The sequence below is a fragment of the Phyllobates terribilis genome, unplaced genomic scaffold, assembly GCF_046119375.1.
Source record: "Phyllobates terribilis strain yellow unplaced genomic scaffold, ASM4611937v1 Scaffold_1274__1_contigs__length_337103, whole genome shotgun sequence".
Lineage (NCBI taxonomy): Eukaryota > Metazoa > Chordata > Amphibia > Anura > Dendrobatidae > Phyllobates > Phyllobates terribilis.
In genome coordinates, this window is record NW_027364034.1 from 248,242 (window position 1) to 264,999 (window position 16,758).

The following is a 16,758-nucleotide window of genomic DNA, read 5'->3' on the forward strand; positions in this document are numbered from 1 at the left end:
TTGGTTCAACTTCAGCAACTGTGCATTGCATTGCCATGTAATGTGATGCAATGCTATCTTTCTAGCTCTCCCTTTTTACTTCCTTTTGGATAAACAGACATATTAGGCAAGCATTTTGGAGCTTTCACCTAAATAACTACAGGTGGTGAGATAAGCTGCACAATATAATTGACCTTTCAGTATATTGTTGCACACACACCATCTATTTAGCAAATGCCCTTGTTGTCAACAGCAGCCTTTTAAACTCACCTGAGCTAACAGGTATGTGCGCTGGTTACTCTGCTGCGCTTAAAATTTCTTTTTTGGTTTGCTACAATGTCTTTTCTGAAACGTTGTCTCCTTCTGCTGGAACACTGACTTCTTTCATTTAATGCCTGCAGACTATAAAAGAGAACCCAACCCAAAAAGTTTGGTTGATTAGTCTGTGGCATTCTGTTAAACTGTTGCTTATGGCGGTCTCTGTGAGCTTCTCAGCGACATTCAGCCAGCCAGGTATCCTGCCTGCAGTAGATGGAATGTGGCAATGGAACGCTGGCTGCGCGTGTCATAATAGGCTCTGAGCCTTTATATACCTGTGCACAGCAGCAGCCACCTTCAGTCTGCTGCTGGACAGCCAGCAGCAGCAGCAGCAGCAGGAGAGGTATGTAATCAGGAGCCCTCCTGCTAAGGGTAGACAGCTGCTCGTTCCACCCCACCCCCCGCCTTAATTGGTTCTCCTCCCTTCCAACGGTGTTGAGGCGGGTGGGAACAGCAGGGGGTGAAGGTGCTGTGTTTAAAGAGGTGGAGTTATGCAGATCTAAAACGCGTGGATTGCAGCAGCAGCAAGCCGAAAAGTGCAGGCATGTAAGGGATCTAGAGGTTGACAACATGTCTTCTTAACGGGAGTCCAGGAGCTCATCTCCACAAATGGACTTTTCAGGATCCTTGGGTGGCTCCGTAGTTTGAAACCAATTCTGGTTATCGCTTCTCGGCCTTTTGGCTAAGATCAAGTGTAGTATCTGTTCTTATCAGTTTAATATCTGATACGTCCCCTATCTGGGGACCATATATTAAATGGATTTTTAGAACAGGGAGATGGAAAAAGAGCTTGCTCTGTCCACTCCACGCATTGACCTGGTATTGCAGTATCTCCAGGACCGGTGCACCCCTTCTTTAATGCAGTTTCTAAAATCAGAAAGAATTGAATTCAATGTTTTTTGTTCATTTTGCTTGTTTGTCGGATTTTGGGATGGACTCTTTGGCTTTGCTTTTCTTCTCCTCATTGGATTTTTCATGTTCAAAGTTGCAGAAGCCAGATTACAAGCTCATTTTGGTTCAACTTCAGCAACTGTGCATTGCATTGCCATGTAATGTGATGCAATGCTATCTTTCTAGCTCTCCCTTTTTACTTCCTTTTGGATAAACAGACATATTAGGCAAGCATTTTGGAGCTTTCACCTAAATAACTACAGGTGGTGAGATAAGCTGCACAATATAATTGACCTTTCAGTATATTGTTGCACACACACCATCTATTTACCAAATGCCCTTGTTATCAACAGCAGCCTTTTAAACTCACCTGAGCTAACAGGTATGTGCGCTGGTTACTCTGCTGCGCTTAAAATTTCTTTTTTGGTTTGCTACAATGCCTTTTCTGAAACGTTGTCTCCTTCTGCTGGAACACTGACTTCTTTCATTTAATGCCTGCAGACTATAAAAGAGAACCCAACCCAAAAAGTTTGGTTGATTAGTCTGTGGCATTCTGTTAAACTGTTGCTTATGGCGGTCTCTGTGAGCTTCTCAGCGACATTCAGCCAGCCAGGTATCCTGCCTGCAGTAGATGGAATGTGGCAATGGAACGCTGGCTGCGCGTGTCATAATAGGCTCTGAGCCTTTATATACCTGTGCACAGCAGCAGCCACCTTCAGTCTGCTGCTGGACAGCCAGCAGCAGCAGCAGCAGCAGGAGAGGTATGTAATCAGGAGCCCTCCTGCTAAGGGTAGACAGCTGCTCGTTCCACCCCACCCCCCGCCTTAATTGGTTCTCCTCCCTTCCAACGGTGTTGAGGCGGGTGGGAACAGCAGGGGGTGAAGGTGCTGTGTTTAAAGAGGTGGAGTTATGCAGATCTAAAACGCGTGGATTGCAGCAGCAGCAAGCCGAAAAGTGCAGGCATGTAAGGGATCTAGAGGTTGACAACATGTCTTCTTAACGGGAGTCCAGGAGCTCATCTCCACAAATGGACTTTTCAGGATCCTTGGGTGGCTCCGTAGTTTGAAACCAATTCTGGTTATCGCTTCTCGGCCTTTTGGCTAAGATCAAGTGTAGTATCTGTTCTTATCAGTTTAATATCTGATACGTCCCCTATCTGGGGACCATATATTAAATGGATTTTTAGAACAGGGAGATGGAAAAAGAGCTTGCTCTGTCCACTCCACGCATTGACCTGGTATTGCAGTATCTCCAGGACCGGTGCACCCCTTCTTTAATGCAGTTTCTAAAATCAGAAAGAATTGAATTCAATGTTTTTTGTTCATTTTGCTTGTTTGTCGGATTTTGGGATGGACTCTTTGGCTTTGCTTTTCTTCTCCTCATTGGATTTTTCATGTTCAAAGTTGCAGAAGCCAGATTACAAGCTCATTTTGGTTCAACTTCAGCAACTGTGCATTGCATTGCCATGTAATGTGATGCAATGCTATCTTTCTAGCTCTCCCTTTTTACTTCCTTTTGGATAAACAGACATATTAGGCAAGCATTTTGGAGCTTTCACCTAAATAACTACAGGTGGTGAGATAAGCTGCACAATATAATTGACCTTTCAGTATATTGTTGCACACACACCATCTATTTAGCAAATGCCCTTGTTATCAACAGCAGCCTTTTAAACTCACCTGAGCTAACAGGTATGTGCGCTGGTTACTCTGCTGCGCTTAAAATTTCTTTTTTGGTTTGCTACAATGCCTTTTCTGAAACGTTGTCTCCTTCTGCTGGAACACTGACTTCTTTCATTTAATGCCTGCAGACTATAAAAGAGAACCCAACCCAAAAAGTTTGGTTGATTAGTCTGTGGCATTCTGTTAAACTGTTGCTTATGGCGGTCTCTGTGAGCTTCTCAGCGACATTCAGCCAGCCAGGTATCCTGCCTGCAGTAGATGGAATGTGGCAATGGAACGCTGGCTGCGCGTGTCATAATAGGCTCTGAGCCTTTATATACCTGTGCACAGCAGCAGCCACCTTCAGTCTGCTGCTGGACAGCCAGCAGCAGCAGCAGCAGGAGAGGTATGTAATCAGGAGCCCTCCTGCTAAGGGTAGACAGCTGCTCGTTCCACCCCACCCCCCGCCTTAATTGGTTCTCCTCCCTTCCAACGGTGTTGAGGCGGGTGGGAACAGCAGGGGGTGAAGGTGCTGTGTTTAAAGAGGTGGAGTTATGCAGATCTAAAACGCGTGGATTGCAGCAGCAGCAAGCCGAAAAGTGCAGGCATGTAAGGGATCTAGAGGTTGACAACATGTCTTCTTAACGGGAGTCCAGGAGCTCATCTCCACAAATGGACTTTTCAGGATCCTTGGGTGGCTCCGTAGTTTGAAACCAATTCTGGTTATCGCTTCTCGGCCTTTTGGCTAAGATCAAGTGTAGTATCTGTTCTTATCAGTTTAATATCTGATACGTCCCCTATCTGGGGACCATATATTAAATGGATTTTTAGAACAGGGAGATGGAAAAAGAGCTTGCTCTGTCCACTCCACGCATTGACCTGGTATTGCAGTATCTCCAGGACCGGTGCACCCCTTCTTTAATGCAGTTTCTAAAATCAGAAAGAATTGAATTCAATGTTTTTTGTTCATTTTGCTTGTTTGTCGGATTTTGGGATGGACTCTTTGGCTTTGCTTTTCTTCTCCTCATTGGATTTTTCATGTTCAAAGTTGCAGAAGCCAGATTACAAGCTCATTTTGGTTCAACTTCAGCAACTGTGCATTGCATTGCCATGTAATGTGATGCAATGCTATCTTTGTAGCTCTTCCTTTTTACTTCCTTTTGGATAAACAGACATATTAGGCAAGCATTTTGGAGCTTTCACCTAAATAACTACAGGTGGTGAGATAAGCTGCACAATATAATTGACCTTTCAGTATATTGTTGCACACACACCATCTATTTAGCAAATGCCCTTGTTATCAACAGCAGCCTTTTAAACTCACCTGAGCTAACAGGTATGTGCGCTGGTTACTCTGCTGCGCTTAAAATTTCTTTTTTGGTTTGCTACAATGCCTTTTCTGAAACGTTGTCTCCTTCTGCTGGAACACTGACTTCTTTCATTTAATGCCTGCAGACTATAAAAGAGAACCCAACCCAAAAAGTTTGGTTGATTAGTCTGTGGCATTCTGTTAAACTGTTGCTTATGGCGGTCTCTGTGAGCTTCTCAGCGACATTCAGCCAGCCAGGTATCCTGCCTGCAGTAGATGGAATGTGGCAATGGAACGCTGGCTGCGCGTGTCATAATAGGCTCTGAGCCTTTATATACCTGTGCACAGCAGCAGCCACCTTCAGTCTGCTGCTGGACAGCCAGCAGCAGCAGCAGCAGGAGAGGTATGTAATCAGGAGCCCTCCTGCTAAGGGTAGACAGCTGCTCGTTCCACCCCACCCCCCGCCTTAATTGGTTCTCCTCCCTTCCAACGGTGTTGAGGCGGGTGGGAACAGCAGGGGGTGAAGGTGTTGTGTTTAAAGAGGTGGAGTTATGCAGATCTAAAACGCGTGGATTGCAGCAGCAGCAAGCCGAAAAGTGCAGGCATGTAAGGGATCTAGAGGTTGACAACATGTCTTCTTAACGGGAGTCCAGGAGCTCATCTCCACAAATGGACTTTTCAGGATCCTTGGGTGGCTCCGTAGTTTGAAACCAATTCTGGTTATCGCTTCTCGGCCTTTTGGCTAAGATCAAGTGTAGTATCTGTTCTTATCAGTTTAATATCTGATACGTCCCCTATCTGGGGACCATATATTAAATGGATTTTTAGAACAGGGAGATGGAAAAAGAGCTTGCTCTGTCCACTCCACGCATTGACCTGGTATTGCAGTATCTCCAGGACCGGTGCACCCCTTCTTTAATGCAGTTTCTAAAATCAGAAAGAATTGAATTCAATGTTTTTTGTTCATTTTGCTTGTTTGTCGGATTTTGGGATGGACTCTTTGGCTTTGCTTTTCTTCTCCTCATTGGATTTTTCATGTTCAAAGTTGCAGAAGCCAGATTACAAGCTCATTTTGGTTCAACTTCAGCAACTGTGCATTGCATTGCCATGTAATGTGATGCAATGCTATCTTTCTAGCTCTCCCTTTTTACTTCCTTTTGGATAAACAGACATATTAGGCAAGCATTTTGGAGCTTTCACCTAAATAACTACAGGTGGTGAGATAAGCTGCACAATATAATTGACCTTTCAGTATATTGTTGCACACACACCATCTATTTAGCAAATGCCCTTGTTATCAACAGCAGCCTTTTAAACTCACCTGAGCTAACAGGTATGTGCGCTGGTTACTCTGCTGCGCTTAAAATTTCTTTTTTGGTTTGCTACAATGCCTTTTCTGAAACGTTGTCTCCTTCTGCTGGAACACTGACTTCTTTCATTTAATGCCTGCAGACTATAAAAGAGAACCCAACCCAAAAAGTTTGGTTGATTAGTCTGTGGCATTCTGTTAAACTGTTGCTTATGGCGGTCTCTGTGAGCTTCTCAGCGACATTCAGCCAGCCAGGTATCCTGCCTGCAGTAGATGGAATGTGGCAATGGAACGCTGGCTGCGCGTGTCATAATAGGCTCTGAGCCTTTATATACCTGTGCACAGCAGCAGCCACCTTCAGTCTGCTGCTGGACAGCCAGCAGCAGCAGCAGCAGGAGAGGTATGTAATCAGGAGCCCTCCTGCTAAGGGTAGACAGCTGCTCGTTCCACCCCACCCCCCGCCTTAATTGGTTCTCCTCCCTTCCAACGGTGTTGAGGCGGGTGGGAACAGCAGGGGGTGAAGGTGCTGTGTTTAAAGAGGTGGAGTTATGCAGATCTAAAACGCGTGGATTGCAGCAGCAGCAAGCCGAAAAGTGCAGGCATGTAAGGGATCTAGAGGTTGACAACATGTCTTCTTAACGGGAGTCCAGGAGCTCATCTCCACAAATGGACTTTTCAGGATCCTTGGGTGGCTCCGTAGTTTGAAACCAATTCTGGTTATCGCTTCTCGGCCTTTTGGCTAAGATCAAGTGTAGTATCTTTTGAAAAGGCAGTTTTGTCCTTGGGCTGCCCTAGTAAATTGATGCATATTACACACTGGTTTGGTGCACTTGTTAGTACGCCAGGTGGCTCATAGAGTTATCTGATGGAAAACATGGCCCTCCAGGATCGAAGTCACTAGGCTGGGTAAGTGTGAGGGCTTTGGAGCAATGTGCCCCAGGAGTAGGCGCCCTGGTGGGAGTCCAAGCTTACTGGGACTGGGAACCCCAGAAAGACTTGGCTTCGTTGCACGCCGCACCTTTGCCAATCATACTTTCTGAGCAACCCCCCCTATTCCTGGCCTCCGGGCTAGGAAGGGGAATTTTTATAAACCCGGTCGGAGGTCCGGTCAGCTTTGGGCTGAGAAACCAACACAGGCTCCAGCTCCACTAGGGTGGCAGCCTAGATGGAAGCTGGGAGCACGAAAACGGCTCTTCTCCGGCTTCGGCTAGGGAGAGCATCGGAGATCCCTGACCCTCGCTGTGGCCTTCTGGCTCGGAGGGATGGGGATGGTTTATTGGGGACCCTCTCCTCCAGGAAGGGTCCACATGAATCCTCGCCTCGTGCGCTGTTTTGGTGTGACTTCGGTCACATTTTTCAGTGCCTTGGATGCAGCTTCAATCAAAAAATCTGTTCTTATCAGTTTAATATCTGATACGTCCCCTATCTGGGGACCATATATTAAATGGATTTTTAGAACAGGGAGATGGAAAAAGAGCTTGCTCTGTCCACTCCACGCATTGACCTGGTATTGCAGTATCTCCAGGACCGGTGCACCCCTTCTTTAATGCAGTTTCTAAAATCAGAAAGAATTGAATTCAATGTTTTTTGTTCATTTTGCTTGTTTGTCGGATTTTGGGATGGACTCTTTGGCTTTGCTTTTCTTCTCCTCATTGGATTTTTCATGTTCAAAGTTGCAGAAGCCAGATTACAAGCTCATTTTGGTTCAACTTCAGCAACTGTGCATTGCATTGCCATGTAATGTGATGCAATGCTATCTTTCTAGCTCTCCCTTTTTACTTCCTTTTGGATAAACAGACATATTAGGCAAGCATTTTGGAGCTTTCACCTAAATAACTACAGGTGGTGAGATAAGCTGCACAATATAATTGACCTTTCAGTATATTGTTGCACACACACCATCTATTTAGCAAATGCCCTTGTTATCAACAGCAGCCTTTTAAACTCACCTGAGCTAACAGGTATGTGCGCTGGTTACTCTGCTGCGCTTAAAATTTCTTTTTTGGTTTGCTACAATGCCTTTTCTGAAACGTTGTCTCCTTCTGCTGGAACACTGACTTCTTTCATTTAATGCCTGCAGACTATAAAAGAGAACCCAACCCAAAAAGTTTGGTTGATTAGTCTGTGGCATTCTGTTAAACTGTTGCTTATGGCGGTCTCTGTGAGCTTCTCAGCGACATTCAGCCAGCCAGGTATCCTGCCTGCAGTAGATGGAATGTGGCAATGGAACGCTGGCTGCGCGTGTCATAATAGGCTCTGAGCCTTTATATACCTGTGCACAGCAGCAGCCACCTTCAGTCTGCTGCTGGACAGCCAGCAGCAGCAGCAGCAGGAGAGGTATGTAATCAGGAGCCCTCCTGCTAAGGGTAGACAGCTGCTCGTTCCACCCCACCCCCCGCCTTAATTGGTTCTCCTCCCTTCCAACGGTGTTGAGGCGGGTGGGAACAGCAGGGGGTGAAGGTGCTGTGTTTAAAGAGGTGGAGTTATGCAGATCTAAAACGCGTGGATTGCAGCAGCAGCAAGCCGAAAAGTGCAGGCATGTAAGGGATCTAGAGGTTGACAACATGTCTTCTTAACGGGAGTCCAGGAGCTCATCTCCACAAATGGACTTTTCAGGATCCTTGGGTGGCTCCGTAGTTTGAAACCAATTCTGGTTATCGCTTCTCGGCCTTTTGGCTAAGATCAAGTGTAGTATCTGTTCTTATCAGTTTAATATCTGATACGTCCCCTATCTGGGGACCATATATTAAATGGATTTTTAGAACAGGGAGATGGAAAAAGAGCTTGCTCTGTCCACTCCACGCATTGACCTGGTATTGCAGTATCTCCAGGACCGGTGCACCCCTTCTTTAATGCAGTTTCTAAAATCAGAAAGAATTGAATTCAATGTTTTTTGTTCATTTTGCTTGTTTGTCGGATTTTGGGATGGACTCTTTGGCTTTGCTTTTCTTCTCCTCATTGGATTTTTCATGTTCAAAGTTGCAGAAGCCAGATTACAAGCTCATTTTGGTTCAACTTCAGCAACTGTGCATTGCATTGCCATGTAATGTGATGCAATGCTATCTTTCTAGCTCTCCCTTTTTACTTCCTTTTGGATAAACAGACATATTAGGCAAGCATTTTGGAGCTTTCACCTAAATAACTACAGGTGGTGAGATAAGCTGCACAATATAATTGACCTTTCAGTATATTGTTGCACACACACCATCTATTTAGCAAATGCCCTTCTTATCAACAGCAGCCTTTTAAACTCACCTGAGCTAACAGGTATGTGCGCTGGTTACTCTGCTGCGCTTAAAATTTCTTTTTTGGTTTGCTACAATGCCTTTTCTGAAACGTTGTCTCCTTCTGCTGGAACACTGACTTCTTTCATTTAATGCCTGCAGACTATAAAAGAGAACCCAACCCAAAAAGTTTGGTTGATTAGTCTGTGGCATTCTGTTAAACTGTTGCTTATGGCGGTCTCTGTGAGCTTCTCAGCAACATTCAGCCAGCCAGGTATCCTGCCTGCAGTAGATGGAATGTGGCAATGGAACGCTGGCTGCGCGTGTCATAATAGGATCTGAGCCTTTATATACCTGTGCACAGCAGCAGCCACCTTCAGTCTGCTGCTGGACAGCCAGCAGCAGCAGCAGCAGGAGAGGTATGTAATCAGGAGCCCTCCTGCTAAGGGTAGACAGCTGCTCGTTCCACCCCACCCCTAGCCTTAATTGGTTCTCCTCCCTTCCAGCGGTGTTGAGGCGGGTGGGAACAGCAGGGGGTGAAGGTGCTGTGTTTAAAGAGGTGGAGTTATGCAGATCTAAAACGCGTGGATTGCAGCAGCAGCAAGCCAAAAAGTGCAGGCATGTAAGGGATCTAGAGGTTGACAACATGTCTTCTTAACGGGAGTCCAGGAGCTCATCTCCACAAATGGACTTTTCAGGATCCTTGGGTGGCTCCGTAGTTTGAAACCAATTCTGGTTATCGCTTCTCGGCCTTTTGGCTAAGATCAAGTGTAGTATCTGTTCTTATCAGTTTAATATCTGATACGTCCCCTATCTGGGGACCATATATTAAATGGATTTTTAGAACAGGTAGATGGAAAAAGAGCTTGCTCTGTCCACTCCACGCATTGACCTGGTATTGCAGTATCTCCAGGACCGGTGCACCCCTTCTTTAATGCAGTTTCTAAAATCAGAAAGAATTGAATTCAATGTTTTTTGTTCATTTTGCTTGTTTGTCGGATTTTGGGATGGACTCTTTGGCTTTGCTTTTCTTCTCCTCATTGGATTTTTCATGTTCAAAGTTGCAGAAGCCAGATTACAAGCTCATTTTGGTTCAACTTCAGCAACTGTGCATTGCATTGCCATGTAATGTGATGCAATGCTATCTTTCTAGCTCTCCCTTTTTACTTCCTTTTGGATAAACAGACATATTAGGCAAGCATTTTGGAGCTTTCACCTAAATAACTACAGGTGGTGAGATAAGCTGCACAATATAATTGACCTTTCAGTATATTGTTGCACACACACCATCTATTTAGCAAATGCCCTTGTTATCAACAGCAGCCTTTTAAACTCACCTGAGCTAACAGGTATGTGCGCTGGTTACTCTGCTGCGCTTAAAATTTCTTTTTTGGTTTGCTACAATGCCTTTTCTGAAACGTTGTCTCCTTCTGCTGGAACACTGACTTCTTTCATTTAATGCCTGCAGACTATAAAAGAGAACCCAACCCAAAAAGTTTGGTTGATTAGTCTGTGGCATTCTGTTAAACTGTTGCTTATGGCGGTCTCTGTGAGCTTCTCAGCGACATTCAGCCAGCCAGGTATCCTGCCTGCAGTAGATGGAATGTGGCAATGGAACGCTGGCTGCGCGTGTCATAATAGGCTCTGAGCCTTTATATACCTGTGCACAGCAGCAGCCACCTTCAGTCTGCTGCTGGACAGCCAGCAGCAGCAGCAGCAGGAGAGGTATGTAATCAGGAGCCCTCCTGCTAAGGGTAGACAGCTGCTCGTTCCACCCCACCCCCCGCCTTAATTGGTTCTCCTCCCTTCCAACGGTGTTGAGGCGGGTGGGAACAGCAGGGGGTGAAGGTGCTGTGTTTAAAGAGGTGGAGTTATGCAGATCTAAAACGCGTGGATTGCAGCAGCAGCAAGCTGAAAAGTGCAGGCATGTAAGGGATCTAGAGGTTGACAACATGTCTTCTTAACGGGAGTCCAGGAGCTCATCTCCACAAATGGACTTTTCAGGATCCTTGGGTGGCTCCGTAGTTTGAAACCAATTCTGGTTATCGCTTCTCGGCCTTTTGGCTAAGATCAAGTGTAGTATCTGTTCTTATCAGTTTAATATCTGATACGTCCCCTATCTGGGGACCATATATTAAATGGATTTTTAGAACAGGGAGATGGAAAAAGAGCTTGCTCTGTCCACTCCACGCATTGACCTGGTATTGCAGTATCTCCAGGACCGGTGCACCCCTTCTTTAATGCAGTTTCTAAAATCAGAAAGAATTGAATTCAATGTTTTTTGTTCATTTTGCTTGTTTGTCGGATTTTGGGATGGACTCTTTGGCTTTGCTTTTCTTCTCCTCATTGGATTTTTCATGTTCAAAGTTGCAGAAGCCAGATTACAAGCTCATTTTGGTTCAACTTCAGCAACTGTGCATTGCATTGCCATGTAATGTGATGCAATGCTATCTTTCTAGCTCTCCCTTTTTACTTCCTTTTGGATAAACAGACATATTAGGCAAGCATTTTGGAGCTTTCACCTAAATAACTACAGGTGGTGAGATAAGCTGCACAATATAATTGACCTTTCAGTATATTGTTGCACACACACCATCTATTTAGCAAATGCCCTTGTTATCAACAGCAGCCTTTTAAACTCACCTGAGCTAACAGGTATGTGCGCTGGTTACTCTGCTGCGCTTAAAATTTCTTTTTTGGTTTGCTACAATGCCTTTTCTGAAACGTTGTCTCCTTCTGCTGGAACACTGACTTCTTTCATTTAATGCCTGCAGACTATAAAAGAGAACCCAACCCAAAAAGTTTGGTTGATTAGTCTGTGGCATTCTGTTAAACTGTTGCTTATGGCGGTCTCTGTGAGCTTCTCAGCGACATTCAGCCAGCCAGGTATCCTGCCTGCAGTAGATGGAATGTGGCAATGGAACGCTGGCTGCGCGTGTCATAATAGGCTCTGAGCCTTTATATACCTGTGCACAGCAGCAGCCACCTTCAGTCTGCTGCTGGACAGCCAGCAGCAGCAGCAGCAGGAGAGGTATGTAATCAGGAGCCCTCCTGCTAAGGGTAGACAGCTGCTCGTTCCACCCCACCCCCCGCCTTAATTGGTTCTCCTCCCTTCCAACGGTGTTGAGGCGGGTGGGAACAGCAGGGGGTGAAGGTGCTGTGTTTAAAGAGGTGGAGTTATGCAGATCTAAAACGCGTGGATTGCAGCAGCAGCAAGCCGAAAAGTGCAGGCATGTAAGGGATCTAGAGGTTGACAACATGTCTTCTTAACGGGAGTCCAGGAGCTCATCTCCACAAATGGACTTTTCAGGATCCTTGGGTGGCTCCGTAGTTTGAAACCAATTCTGGTTATCGCTTCTCGGCCTTTTGGCTAAGATCAAGTGTAGTATCTGTTCTTATCAGTTTAATATCTGATACGTCCCCTATCTGGGGACCATATATTAAATGGATTTTTAGAACAGGGAGATGGAAAAAGAGCTTGCTCTGTCCACTCCACGCATTGACCTGGTATTGCAGTATCTCCAGGACCGGTGCACCCCTTCTTTAATGCAGTTTCTAAAATCAGAAAGAATTGAATTCAATGTTTTTTGTTCATTTTGCTTGTTTGTCGGATTTTGGGATGGACTCTTTGGCTTTGCTTTTCTTCTCCTCATTGGATTTTTCATGTTCAAAGTTGCAGAAGCCAGATTACAAGCTCATTTTGGTTCAACTTCAGCAACTGTGCATTGCATTGCCATGTAATGTGATGCAATGCTATCTTTCTAGCTCTCCCTTTTTACTTCCTTTTGGATAAACAGACATATTAGGCAAGCATTTTGGAGCTTTCACCTAAATAACTACAGGTGGTGAGATAAGCTGCACAATATAATTGACCTTTCAGTATATTGTTGCACACACACCATCTATTTAGCAAATGCCCTTGTTATCAACAGCAGCCTTTTAAACTCACCTGAGCTAACAGGTATGTGCGCTGGTTACTCTGCTGCGCTTAAAATTTCTTTTTTGGTTTGCTACAATGCCTTTTCTGAAACGTTGTCTCCTTCTGCTGGAACACTGACTTCTTTCATTTAATGCCTGCAGACTATAAAAGAGAACCCAACCCAAAAAGTTTGGTTGATTAGTCTGTGGCATTCTGTTAAACTGTTGCTTATGGCGGTCTCTGTGAGCTTCTCAGCGACATTCAGCCAGCCAGGTATCCTGCCTGCAGTAGATGGAATGTGGCAATGGAACGCTGGCTGCGCGTGTCATAATAGGCTCTGAGCCTTTATATACCTGTGCACAGCAGCAGCCACCTTCAGTCTGCTGCTGGACAGCCAGCAGCAGCAGCAGCAGGAGAGGTATGTAATCAGGAGCCCTCCTGCTAAGGGTAGACAGCTGCTCGTTCCACCCCACCCCCCGCCTTAATTGGTTCTCCTCCCTTCCAACGGTGTTGAGGCGGGTGGGAACAGCAGGGGGTGAAGGTGCTGTGTTTAAAGAGGTGGAGTTATGCAGATCTAAAACGCGTGGATTGCAGCAGCAGCAAGCCGAAAAGTGCAGGCATGTAAGGGATCTAGAGGTTGACAACATGTCTTCTTAACGGGAGTCCAGGAGCTCATCTCCACAAATGGACTTTTCAGGATCCTTGGGTGGCTCCGTAGTTTGAAACCAATTCTGGTTATCGCTTCTCGGCCTTTTGGCTAAGATCAAGTGTAGTATCTGTTCTTATCAGTTTAATATCTGATACGTCCCCTATCTGGGGACCATATATTAAATGGATTTTTAGAACAGGGAGATGGAAAAAGAGCTTGCTCTGTCCACTCCACGCATTGACCTGGTATTGCAGTATCTCCAGGACCGGTGCACCCCTTCTTTAATGCAGTTTCTAAAATCAGAAAGAATTGAATTCAATGTTTTTTGTTCATTTTGCTTGTTTGTCGGATTTTGGGATGGACTCTTTGGCTTTGCTTTTCTTCTCCTCATTGGATTTTTCATGTTCAAAGTTGCAGAAGCCAGATTACAAGCTCATTTTGGTTCAACTTCAGCAACTGTGCATTGCATTGCCATGTAATGTGATGCAATGCTATCTTTCTAGCTCTCCCTTTTTACTTCCTTTTGGATAAACAGACATATTAGGCAAGCATTTTGGAGCTTTCACCTAAATAACTACAGGTGGTGAGATAAGCTGCACAATATAATTGACCTTTCAGTATATTGTTGCACACACACCATCTATTTAGCAAATGCCCTTGTTATCAACAGCAGCCTTTTAAACTCACCTGAGCTAACAGGTATGTGCGCTGGTTACTCTGCTGCGCTTAAAATTTCTTTTTTGGTTTGCTACAATGCCTTTTCTGAAACGTTGTCTCCTTCTGCTGGAACACTGACTTCTTTCATTTAATGCCTGCAGACTATAAAAGAGAACCCAACCCAAAAAGTTTGGTTGATTAGTCTGTGGCATTCTGTTAAACTGTTGCTTATGGCGGTCTCTGTGAGCTTCTCAGCGACATTCAGCCAGCCAGGTATCTTGCCTGCAGTAGATGGAATGTGGCAATGGAACGCTGGCTGCGCGTGTCATAATAGGCTCTGAGCCTTTATATACCTGTGCACAGCAGCAGCCACCTTCAGTCTGCTGCTGGACAGCCAGCAGCAGCAGCAGCAGGAGAGGTATGTAATCAGGAGCCCTCCTGCTAAGGGTAGACAGCTGCTCGTTCCACCCCACCCCCCGCCTTAATTGGTTCTCCTCCCTTCCAACGGTGTTGAGGCGGGTGGGAACAGCAGGGGGTGAAGGTGCTGTGTTTAAAGAGGTGGAGTTATGCAGATCTAAAACGCGTGGATTGCAGCAGCAGCAAGCCGAAAAGTGCAGGCATGTAAGGGATCTAGAGGTTGACAACATGTCTTCTTAACGGGAGTCCAGGAGCTCATCTCCACAAATGGACTTTTCAGGATCCTTGGGTGGCTCCGTAGTTTGAAACCAATTCTGGTTATCGCTTCTCGGCCTTTTGGCTAAGATCAAGTGTAGTATCTGTTCTTATCAGTTTAATATCTGATACGTCCCCTATCTGGGGACCATATATTAAATGGATTTTTAGAACAGGGAGATGGAAAAAGAGCTTGCTCTGTCCACTCCACGCATTGACCTGGTATTGCAGTATCTCCAGGACCGGTGCACCCCTTCTTTAATGCAGTTTCTAAAATCAGAAAGAATTGAATTCAATGTTTTTTGTTCATTTTGCTTGTTTGTCGGATTTTGGGATGGACTCTTTGGCTTTGCTTTTCTTCTCCTCATTGGATTTTTCATGTTCAAAGTTGCAGAAGCCAGATTACAAGCTCATTTTGGTTCAACTTCAGCAACTGTGCATTGCATTGCCATGTAATGTGATGCAATGCTATCTTTCTAGCTCTCCCTTTTTACTTCCTTTTGGATAAACAGACATATTAGGCAAGCATTTTGGAGCTTTCACCTAAATAACTACAGGTGGTGAGATAAGCTGCACAATATAATTGACCTTTCAGTATATTGTTGCACACACACCATCTATTTAGCAAATGCCCTTGTTATCAACAGCAGCCTTTTAAACTCACCTGAGCTAACAGGTATGTGCGCTGGTTACTCTGCTGCGCTTAAAATTTCTTTTTTGGTTTGCTACAATGCCTTTTCTGAAACGTTGTCTCCTTCTGCTGGAACACTGACTTCTTTCATTTAATGCCTGCAGACTATAAAAGAGAACCCAACCCAAAAAGTTTGGTTGATTAGTCTGTGGCATTCTGTTAAACTGTTGCTTATGGCGGTCTCTGTGAGCTTCTCAGCGACATTCAGCCAGCCAGGTATCCTGCCTGCAGTAGATGGAATGTGGCAATGGAACGCTGGCTGCGCGTGTCATAATAGGCTCTGAGCCTTTATATACCTGTGCACAGCAGCAGCCACCTTCAGTCTGCTGCTGGACAGCCAGCAGCAGCAGCAGGAGAGGTATGTAATCAGGAGCCCTCCTGCTAAGGGTAGACAGCTGCTCGTTCCACCCCACCCCCCGCCTTAATTGGTTCTCCTCCCTTCCAACGGTGTTGAGGCGGGTGGGAACAGCAGGGGGTGAAGGTGCTGTGTTTAAAGAGGTGGAGTTATGCAGATCTAAAACGCGTGGATTGCAGCAGCAGCAAGCCGAAAAGTGCAGGCATGTAAGGGATCTAGAGGTTGACAACATGTCTTCTTAACGGGAGTCCAGGAGCTCATCTCCACAAATGGACTTTTCAGGATCCTTGGGTGGCTCCGTAGTTTGAAACCAATTCTGGTTATCGCTTCTCGGCCTTTTGGCTAAGATCAAGTGTAGTATCTGTTCTTATCAGTTTAATATCTGATACGTCCCCTATCTGGGGACCATATATTAAATGGATTTTTAGAACAGGGAGATGGAAAAAGAGCTTGCTCTGTCCACTCCACGCATTGACCTGGTATTGCAGTATCTCCAGGACCGGTGCACCCCTTCTTTAATGCAGTTTCTAAAATCAGAAAGAATTGAATTCAATGTTTTTTGTTCATTTTGCTTGTTTGTCGGATTTTGGGATGGACTCTTTGGCTTTGCTTTTCTTCTCCTCATTGGATTTTTCATGTTCAAAGTTGCAGAAGCCAGATTACAAGCTCATTTTGGTTCAACTTCAGCAACTGTGCATTGCATTGCCATGTAATGTGATGCAATGCTATCTTTCTAGCTCTCCCTTTTTACTTCCTTTTGGATAAACAGACATATTAGGCAAGCATTTTGGAGCTTTCACCTAAATAACTACAGGTGGTGAGATAAGCTGCACAATATAATTGACCTTTCAGTATATTGTTGCACACACACCATCTATTTAGCAAATGCCCTTGTTATCAACAGCAGCCTTTTAAACTCACCTGAGCTAACAGGTATGTGCGCTGGTTACTCTGCTGCGCTTAAAATTTCTTTTTTGGTTTGCTACAATGCCTTTTCTGAAACGTTGTCTCCTTCTGCTGGAACACTGACTTCTTTCATTTAATGCCTGCAGACTATAAAAGAGAACCCAACCCAAAAAGTTTGGTTGATTAGTCTGTGGCATTCTGTTAAACTGTTGCTTATG

The 16,758-nt window shown here is 45.1% G+C and overlaps 12 non-coding genes and 1 pseudogene across 12 annotated transcripts; all 13 read left to right on the forward strand.

Annotated features, from left to right (window-relative positions):
* The first annotated feature begins 959 nt into the window (after positions 1-959).
* Positions 960-1,150, forward strand: LOC141243903 (U2 spliceosomal RNA). The gene has a single exon (XR_012307917.1). It is a non-coding gene; the product is annotated as a U2 spliceosomal RNA (small nuclear RNA).
* A 1,118-nt stretch (positions 1,151-2,268) lies between these two features.
* LOC141243904 (U2 spliceosomal RNA) lies at positions 2,269-2,459 on the forward strand. The gene has a single exon (XR_012307918.1). It is a non-coding gene; the product is annotated as a U2 spliceosomal RNA (small nuclear RNA).
* Positions 2,460-3,574: 1,115 nt separating this feature from the next.
* Positions 3,575-3,765, forward strand: LOC141243905 (U2 spliceosomal RNA). The gene has a single exon (XR_012307919.1). It is a non-coding gene; the product is annotated as a U2 spliceosomal RNA (small nuclear RNA).
* A 1,115-nt stretch (positions 3,766-4,880) lies between these two features.
* Positions 4,881-5,071, forward strand: LOC141243906 (U2 spliceosomal RNA). Its single transcript, XR_012307920.1, has one exon. It is a non-coding gene; the product is annotated as a U2 spliceosomal RNA (small nuclear RNA).
* Positions 5,072-6,186: 1,115 nt separating this feature from the next.
* LOC141244025 (U2 spliceosomal RNA) lies at positions 6,187-6,302 on the forward strand (annotated as a pseudogene).
* Positions 6,303-6,826: 524 nt separating this feature from the next.
* Positions 6,827-7,008, forward strand: LOC141244001 (U2 spliceosomal RNA). Its single transcript, XR_012308008.1, has one exon. It is a non-coding gene; the product is annotated as a U2 spliceosomal RNA (small nuclear RNA).
* Positions 7,009-8,123: 1,115 nt separating this feature from the next.
* LOC141243907 (U2 spliceosomal RNA) lies at positions 8,124-8,314 on the forward strand. Its single transcript, XR_012307921.1, has one exon. It is a non-coding gene; the product is annotated as a U2 spliceosomal RNA (small nuclear RNA).
* A 1,115-nt stretch (positions 8,315-9,429) lies between these two features.
* Positions 9,430-9,620, forward strand: LOC141243981 (U2 spliceosomal RNA). The gene has a single exon (XR_012307991.1). It is a non-coding gene; the product is annotated as a U2 spliceosomal RNA (small nuclear RNA).
* A 1,115-nt stretch (positions 9,621-10,735) lies between these two features.
* Positions 10,736-10,926, forward strand: LOC141243908 (U2 spliceosomal RNA). Its single transcript, XR_012307922.1, has one exon. It is a non-coding gene; the product is annotated as a U2 spliceosomal RNA (small nuclear RNA).
* Positions 10,927-12,041: 1,115 nt separating this feature from the next.
* LOC141243909 (U2 spliceosomal RNA) lies at positions 12,042-12,232 on the forward strand. Its single transcript, XR_012307923.1, has one exon. It is a non-coding gene; the product is annotated as a U2 spliceosomal RNA (small nuclear RNA).
* Positions 12,233-13,347: 1,115 nt separating this feature from the next.
* Positions 13,348-13,538, forward strand: LOC141243910 (U2 spliceosomal RNA). The gene has a single exon (XR_012307924.1). It is a non-coding gene; the product is annotated as a U2 spliceosomal RNA (small nuclear RNA).
* A 1,115-nt stretch (positions 13,539-14,653) lies between these two features.
* Positions 14,654-14,844, forward strand: LOC141243911 (U2 spliceosomal RNA). Its single transcript, XR_012307925.1, has one exon. It is a non-coding gene; the product is annotated as a U2 spliceosomal RNA (small nuclear RNA).
* A 1,112-nt stretch (positions 14,845-15,956) lies between these two features.
* Positions 15,957-16,147, forward strand: LOC141243912 (U2 spliceosomal RNA). Its single transcript, XR_012307926.1, has one exon. It is a non-coding gene; the product is annotated as a U2 spliceosomal RNA (small nuclear RNA).
* The last annotated feature ends 611 nt before the right edge of the window (positions 16,148-16,758 follow it).